This window comes from Jaculus jaculus, chromosome 22 (assembly GCF_020740685.1).
Source record: "Jaculus jaculus isolate mJacJac1 chromosome 22, mJacJac1.mat.Y.cur, whole genome shotgun sequence".
Lineage (NCBI taxonomy): Eukaryota > Metazoa > Chordata > Mammalia > Rodentia > Dipodidae > Jaculus > Jaculus jaculus.
In genome coordinates, this window is record NC_059123.1 from 56,549 (window position 1) to 65,649 (window position 9,101).

Sequence of the window (9,101 nt, forward strand, 5' to 3'; positions counted from 1 at the left end):
TGTGCCAGCAGGGGACGACAGCAAACTCAGGGTATAGAAGTTAATGGCTTCCTGTAAAGCCAAGTGGTCTCAGAAGGTGAGTGCCTGGATCACATACATGGCCATCAGAGAGAGCAAGTTTCCACTTTGTAACAGTACTGGAGGAAGAAATTTCAATAAAGAACTTTCCCAGATGACCTTAAAGTTAAGATGAGCCCAGTGACAATTTGTCGGAGGTTCCTACCCTTTAACTTTAATATGGAATGACAAGGTCATAGCGCTAAATAGAGCAAGTCATTTATTCTGTTTTTGGAGTTTCCATGCTTCAGTATTTATTACCTTATACTGATCTGCCTTCCATGTCTTGTTCTCTGAGAAAAGATAGCTAATACATAGAGAAGACTCCAGAAACTTTCCTACAACTCGAAGAGGCTGGGATCCAACATTATTGCTTTCTGAACTTTTTTTTTTTTTTTTTTTTTACGATGGGGTTTCACTGCAGCTCATGCTGACCTGGAATTCACTATGTCGTTTCAGGGTGGCCTTGATCTCACAGAGATCCTCCTACCTCTGCCTCCCAAGTGATGGGATTAAAGGTGAGCGCCCCCATACCTGGCTGGCGTCTGAACTTTATTAATCTGTGGTGGAGGTAAGATAGATAGCCCCGGCTGATCTTGAACACAATATATAGCAAAGACGGCTGCAGCTCATGCCTCAACTTCTCAAATGCTGACCAGTAATTCGTGGCTGGTGCATCACATTTGACTCTTGAAGATAAATGTTTTTAATTCTTAAATTTTATTTAATTAAGAAGAGTGAGAGGGAGGGAGAATGGGCACCAGGGCCCAGTAAGCAGGCAAATGAGAGACCCTCCCTGCCTCAAATGGTAAACAATCGTGGTGTAAGATACCCTGCCAAAATATGGCTGTCGCTACCCATTAGAGCCAGACCTATGTACCTGACTGCCTGCCTCTGGTGGGGGAGGGGGGTAGTGTAACTTGCCTAAAGTAGGGCCTTTTAATAGTCATTGATGATCAATAATGGACAGACAGATTGCTGCAACAGAAAGATTTCAATTATAGTTGTACTCTGGCTCCTCCATCCATCCTGCTGTAGACATGTCCCCTCTCCCTGCAACCCTCACACCTGCGGTCCCAATCCATTTGACTCCATGTTTCTGCAATTCCACATGTAAGCAGTACCACTTCTCTGGAGTGTGAATGAAGACACCAGCACTCCTTTGCAGGCAAGCACATTTATCCACAGAGTCCTTCCTTCAGGTTTTTGTTTGTTTTGAGAGTTGGGGGAGAGGGAGAGAGAGAGAGAGAGAGAGAGGGAGAGAATGGGCAGAACAGGGCCTCCAGGCACTGCAAATGCACTCCTAACTGTATGTAAATAAATGAATTTTATGTATATATGTACGTATGTATCTGTGTGTGTGTGTGAGAGAGAGAGAGAGAGAGAGAATGGAGGGGGTAACGAATGGGTTTAGCAGGGCTTCCAGGCACTGCAAGTGCCCCATTCCTTCAAGAAGACAAGAAGATGGGCTAACTCACTCAAAATCCAAAAGCTCACCTATGGAGGGAGGTGGTTTTGCTGGCCTGCAGTGGCCAGCATGGCACAAAACACATTGGAAATCCTGCCACATCCATCCAACCATCCATCCATCTTTCTCCTGGCATGCCCATTTCTGGCTTCACATGTGTGTATGTGCCCTGCTGGGCAATCAAACCTGGGCCTATAGGCTTTGCAAGCAAGCACCTTTCACCACTGAGCCATCTCTCCAGCTAGCCTTCCTTCTGTTTCATTGCCTTTTTCTTTTTTATTTACATGTGCCTGACACATACACTAATTTTCCATTAAAATTTATTGTTCTTTAGGTATGGGGTGGGGGAATAGGCACAACAGGGCCTCCAGGCACTGCAAATGCACTCCAGATGGCTGTGTGTGGGTAGGTAGGTGGGTACTGAACTGGAAAATCGAACCTAGATTTGCAGGCAAGCACCTTTATCCAGAGTCCTTCCTTCAGGTTTTTGTCTTCCTTCCTTCCTTCCCTCCTTCCCTCCTTCCCCCCTTCCTTCCTTCCTTCCTTCCTTCCTTCCTTCCTTCCTTCCTTCCTTCCTTCCTTCCTTCCTTCCTTCCTTTCTTTTTGAGTTAGGCTCTCACTCTAGGCTCAGGCTGACCTGAAAGTCGCTATGTATTCTCAGGGTTCCCTAGAACTCACCCTAGGATCTCTTGTCCCCAGACCCAGACACTGTAGACTTCTGTTCCCCCCTCTCCCCAGCAGCCTCCGTCCCTGCAGTTCCAATCCATTTGACTCCATGTCGGTGCAATTCCACATGTAAACTACCACCGTCTTTCCAACAGGTGACAGTCACCACCCATCCATAAAGCAGAGACGTGTGTGTGTGTCTGTCCGTGTATGTGTGTAGGTTTCTTTTGAATTTTATTTTTATTTATTTAAGAGAGAGAGAGAGGAGGCACTGCAAATGCACCATTTTGTACAGGTGGCTGCACCTTTCACCAAGGAGCCATCTCTCCAGCCCTCCGGTTTCTTATAAGGGTCAATATTACTGTTTCCACAATGAAAGATTCGTCATTCAAGAAAACTTGAATATGTGTTACTGGGCCAAAGTTACCCACAGCTGGCTCAGAATCGGCTGTCTCTTCTTTTGGATACAAGAAAGTTTTTCGAACCCGGTTTTTTTTTTTTTTTTAGAAGGAAGGGAGGGAGGTGGGGGGTCAGAGGTCAAAGAATGCCTCTGAGGAGTTAGATGGCACCCACCCTGCTAGTGGATTCCAAGTGAGCCTGACCTGGAGCAAGACCCTCCTTTCCTCCCTCCTTCCTTGGGGGGAGGGGAGTGTAACTTGCCTAAGGTGGGGTTTTTGATATTCAATGATGGTCAATACTGGACAGATTTCTGCGACAGAATCTTCAAGTACGGTCGCCCTGGTGCTCCTCCATCCATTCTGTCCCATCTCCCCGCAACCTCCGTCCCATTCGTCTGACTCCATTTCGGTGCAATTCCACATGTAAACAATACCGCCATCTTTCCAGCAGGTGGCAGTGCCCATCCATCCGTGAGGCACAGACTTCTTGGGTTTTATGTGTGTGTGTGTGTGTGTGTGTGTGTGTGTGTGTGTGTGTGTGTGTGTGTGTGTGTCTTTGTTTTTGTACATGCACCATGTGTTTATTTTTTATTTGCAAATGAGGTGGTGGGTGGGTGTGGAGGAATGAGTACACCTCCCTCTAGCTGTCGTCGTTTTTTGTTTTTTTTTTAATTTTTATTAACATTTTCCATGATTATAAAATATATCCCATGGTAATTCCCTCCCTCCCCACCCCCACACTTTCCCATTTGAAATTCCATTCTCCATCATATTACCTCCCCATTACAATCATTGTAATTACATATATACAATATCAACCTATTAAGTATCCTCCCCTCTTCCTTTCTCTACCCTTTGTGTCTCCTTTTTAACTTACTGGCCTCTGCTACTAAGTATTTTCATTCTCACGCAGAAGCCCAGTCATCTGTAGCTAGGATCCACATATGAGAGAGAACATGTGGCGCTTGGCTTTCTGGGTCTGGGTTACCTCACTTAGTATAATCCTTTCCAGGTCCATCCATTTTTCTGCAAATTTCATAACTTCATTTTTCTTTACCGCTGAGTAGAACTCCATTGTATAAATGTGCCACATCTTCATTATCCACTCATCTGTTGATGGACATCTAGGCTGGTTCCATTTCCCAGCTATTATAAATTGAGCAGCAATAAACATGGTTGAGCACGTACTTCTAAGGAAATGTGATGAGTCTTTTGGATATATGCCTAGGAGTGCTATAGCTGGGTTGCTGTCATCGTTTCTAAGGCAGAATATCTATCTTTTCCTTTTTCTATTGCTCTAGCCTAGGCTGGCCTGGAACTAACCGGGATCCTCCTACGTCCCTGCGCCCCTCTTGAGTGCTGCCATTAAAGGCATGTGCCACCACACCCAGCTCTGAGCTCTTGGAGTTCCAGGCCAGCTTTGGGCTATACAGTGAGTTTGAAGTTAACAACAAAAACCAAAACAAACCAACAAAAACCTATGAAGCCGGCAGACAGTTCAAAGAAAAGAAAAATGAAACTCACAAAAGTTTAAAATATGTTCTTTTTAGAACAAGACAGACCAACTCAAAATCCAAAAGCTCGCCTACGGAGGGAGGTGGTTTTGAACCTAATTTTTTAAGCAAGCACCTTTATCATCTACAGAGTCCTTTCTCAAGCCTTCCTTTAGTTTTTGTTTATAGGGTCTCACTCCAGCCCAGGGTGACCTAGAATTCATTCTGCATTCTCAGGGTGACCTCGAATTTACAGCGATCCTCCTACCTCTGCCTCACAAGTGCTGGGATTAAAGGCGTGCACCACCACACCCGGCTCTTTTTCTTTTATTTACATGTGCATGAATAGGCACCTTAGGCTCTCTTGTCACCAGACATATACACTGTAGTTTTCTTTTAACTTTTTATTTTTAGAGAGAGAGAGAGGAGAATGGGCACAGTAGGGCCTCCAGGCACTGCAAATGCACTCCAGATATGCATCATTTTGTACACGTGGCTGTATTGTTGGTACTTGGAAATAGAGCCCAGCTTTGCAGGCAAGCACCTTTCACCATGGAGCCATTTCTCCAGACTTCCTCACCCCCCTCCCTTTTTCTTTTTTTTAATCATTTAATTCATTTATTTGAGAGTGACAGAGAGAGAAAGAGGCAGAGAGAGAATGGGCGTGCCAGGGCCCCCAGCCACTGCAAACGAACTCCAGATGCGTGCGCCCCCTTGTGCATCTGGCTAACGTGGGTCCTGGGGAATGGAGCCTCAAACCTGGGTCCTTAGGCTTCACAGGCGAGCGCTTAACCTCTAAGCAATCTCTCCAGCCCCCCCTTTTCTTTTTTATTTACATCTGAACGTATGGGCACTTTGTGTCCTTTGTGTAGTCTCAGGATGGCCTCGAGCTCAGGACAAACCTCCTAACTCTGGTCTCCAGAGTGGTGGGATTCAAGGCATGTGCCACCATGCCTGACCTTTTTATATATTTATTTATTTTATTTACATGTGCATGCTGGGGCGAGGCCAGGGGAATGGACACCACAGGATCTTCAGGCACTGCAAATGCACTCCAGATGGATCATTTTGTACACAATGGCTGTATTGTGGGTACTGGGAAATCAAACCTGGCTTTGCAGACAAGCACCTTTCACCACGGAGCAGACTGTCACAGGCGAAAGCCTCCATCAGTTTTGTCAATACGTTCAATTATCCAGTTTTGAATTTTCAAGGTAGGGTCTCACTCTAGCCAAGCCTGACCTGGAACTCACTATGTAATCTCAGGCTGGCTTTGAACTCATAACTAACTACCTAGGGCTGCCTCCCCAGTTCTGGGATTAAAGGTGTATGCCACCACATCAACATCAATGGGTTTACTTATAATCATCACTCATGATGATTGAAAATTGCAGAGAAAATGAAAAGGTTGCATAATGTCACATTTTAGAAATTGTTTTTTGAAATATTTTTGTTCATTTTTATTTATTTATTTGAGAGTTCAGAGAGAGAAACAGGCAGATAGAGAGAAAGAATGGGTGCACCAGGGCCTCCAGCCACTGCAAATGAACTCCAGACACATGCACCCCCTTGTGCATCTGGTTTACCTGGGTCCTGGAGAGTCGAATTGGGATCCTTTGGCTTTGCAGACAAGTGCCTTAACCACTAAGCAATCTCTCCAGCCCACAAACAGTTTTAATAGTTGTAATTTAGCAGGGATGAACCATATGTGCCATAGAATTCAGTGTTTCTAAAAAAGTCTAATTACTGTCAGAAATGATTTCTTCAATATAAAGTTAAAGTATAAGTATCCTTGCTCTTTTTCTTCAGTGTCAGATTGGGATTTTTAATTATTTTGTGGATAAAGTAATGCTACCACAAATTCTGTGTTAATGGTGGTCCTTGTGTTCTGTGCTTATTGTTTTTTCATTAGTAATTGTGAATGTTACCATATAAACATATGGCATATTGGTGGTTTTCCAAACTCTTCTTGTGGTCCACCACACCTGAATCCACTGGGGGTCATGAAGGTTGTCAAGAGCCTCCATGTGGGGACACCACCCCTCAGGATATACTTTCTAACCTTGAGGCTCTTAATTCTTTTGGTCCAGTGTTCAGCAATTTTTCCTGAGCTTGTAAGGCAAAAGGAATGTCTACATCTGTATACAGGTTTATGCTACTTCTATTTTCTCCTTTAAGTAGTTATGAGTCATAGGACATTTTTTTTTAATTTTTTGTTTATTTTATTTATTTATTTGAGAGCTACAGACAGAGTGAGTTCAAGGCAGAGAGAGAGGGAGAGAGAGAGAGAGAGAGAGAGAGAGAGAATGGGCACGCCAGGGCTTCCAGCCACTGCAAAAGAACTCCAGATGCTTGCGCCCCCTTGTGCATCTGGCTAACGTGGGTCCAGGGGAATCGAGCCTCGAACTGGGGTCCTTAGGCTTCATAAGCAAGTGCTTAACTGCTAAGCCATCTCTCCAGCCCAGTCATAGGACTTCTTACAACGTGCTCCCCCAGACACAAAATGGCCTGGACATCCATGACCTCATAGTGCCGGACACTACCTACACAAGACCCTCAATATAGGAGGAAAAGATCATGACATCAAAATAAGAGACTGATTGAGAAGGGGAGGAGATATGATGGAGAATGGAGATTCAAAGGGGAAAGTGGGGCAAAGAAAGGTATTACCATGGGATATTTTTTATAATGATGGAAGTTGGTAATAAAAAATAATTGAAAAAAAAGAAGTTATGAGTCTGGAGGTCATTTCTGATGCATTAATACTTTTTGGTGGATTTATATTGTCTTGCTTTTTAGTGTTTCTTGTGTTATAATGTATATATTTTTACATCTTGGATTAAGTTAATGCTTGGATTTTCTAGCTAGCTGGGTATTCTTAGCTGTATCAATTGATCTGATGTTATATATCTTCAGGATAGGGGCTTAAGGTGTTAGGTGTGGCTCTTAAGATTCTCAGAGTATCTACAAAGGTGTTCCTAGAGGTTGAGTTTGCCTGCTATGGGAGTATTCAAGTAGGCTGAGTGGAATAAAATATAGGTAGATTCTAAAATTTAACTAAACACTGTAAACATTCAATCAGAAACAGCACTGAGTATTTATGTAATAGTAGGTATAACGACCAGATCCTCTATCAACAAAGAGGTTAAGATTTCTGGTCTGTTGAGGGATCCAAGTCAGTTTGTGACCAAGTGAGACCCTTCCCTGGTGCAATCCCAGTTACCTTTTTGTATGATTTTGGTCTCAGTCAAGTTGCTGGCTGGGTCGTTGGGCTGCTGTTCTGATTTCTGGGGCCAGGCACTGGCTTTTCCTGCGGGGCAAACAGAGCCTGGCAAATGTGGTCCTGCAGATTGGCACCCCCACTGCTGGAACCGCTACTGCTGCTGCTGAAGCTGCTGCTGCTTGATCCGTTGCCGCTGCTGCTAAAGCTGCCACTGCTGGATCCACCACTGCTGCTGCTGCTGCTGCTGTAGCTGCCTCTGAAGCTGCCACTGCTGGAACCGCTGCTGCTGCTGGAAATGCCGCTGCTGCCGGTGCTGGAGCCTCTGATGTTGCTGCCGGACTCTGCTCCTGCTTGGGTCCCACTGTCAGCTCAAGTTGGCATGGCCAGGTCCCGGGACCGCTGCTCTGTTCACTGGAGCTGGGCACAGGCAGTGGGGGAGGGGAGGGAGCTGATGATGCTCTAGTTCTCTTGCTATTCCACGTGTTTTTCTACCTTGTGATCTGCCCCTCCATTGTTCACTGCCGCTCTCCCTTCACATTTCTAGAGTTTGCACAGAGCTCTGGTGTGAGTGGAAGCTCCCCTCACCTGGCTTTTCCTGCGGCTCAAGCAGAGCCTGGTGGCTTTCTGGTGCGCTGCCGTGGTCAGCAGACCTGCCGGGGCACTTTTGCCGGCCTGTGCGGGCTCTGGGTGCTCAGGATCTCTTCTACTTCTCCGCTGCCATTTCAATTTCCTATACACCTCGCTTTTTAGTAAAAGTGTGTATTTTGCTGAGTTTTTTTTTTTTTTTTTTTGGTCTTTTCCCCCCCTAGGCTGCTTTGGTGTGGTACCTATGGCACCATCTTAACCGGAAGTCCATTATTTATTTCTTTAAAAAATATTTTTATTTATTTATTTGAGAAAGGAGACAGAGAGAGAATGGGCACGCCAGGGCCTCCAGCCACTGAAAATGAGCACCAGATGCATGTGCCACCTTGTGCATCTGTCTTACGTGGGTCCTGGGAGTTGAATCTAGGTCCTTTGGCTTTGCAGGGAAGCACCTTAACTACTAAGCCCTCTCCACAGCACTAATTGAGCTATTTCATTGCTTATTTCCATTAGTTTTTTGTTTTGCTTTTTTTTTTTTTTGAGGTAGGGTCTCATTCTAGCCCAAGCTGACCTGGAATTCACTATGTAGCCTCAAACTCACAACAATCCTCTTACCTCTGCCTTGCTCATGCTGGGATTAAAGACATGCACCACCAAGTCCAGCTCTATTAGGTGCCTGCCCCCCAGCATCTCTGTATCTTTATTGTGCTTCATTTGAAGCTTTTGGTTTGATTTTTCTCCTTGCATTTAGCTTATTGTGCTCTCTTGGAATTTATTCAGGCATTTGATATGTCCTCTTTGACTTCATTGCATTGATCCTGCTATTAAACTCTTTTGATCAATTTTATTCTTTTTTGTTGTTATTGTTTTTCAAGGTAGGGTCTCACTCTGGTCCAGGATCACCTGGAATTCACTCTATTCTCAGGGTGGCCTTGAACTCACAGCAATCCTCCTACCTCTGCCTTCCAAGTGCTGAGATTAAAGGCATGCACCACCATGCTTGGCTTTAAAAATGTTTTTGTTTATTTATTTGCAAACAAACAGAAGAGAGATTAACAGAGAGAATGGGCAGGCCAGGGTCTCCAGCCATTACAAATGAACTCCAGATGCATGTGCCACTATGTGCATCTGGCTTTATATTATATGGGTACTGGGTATTCAAACTTGGGAACTCAGTGTTAGGTTTGTGCAGGCAACTACTTTAACAGCTG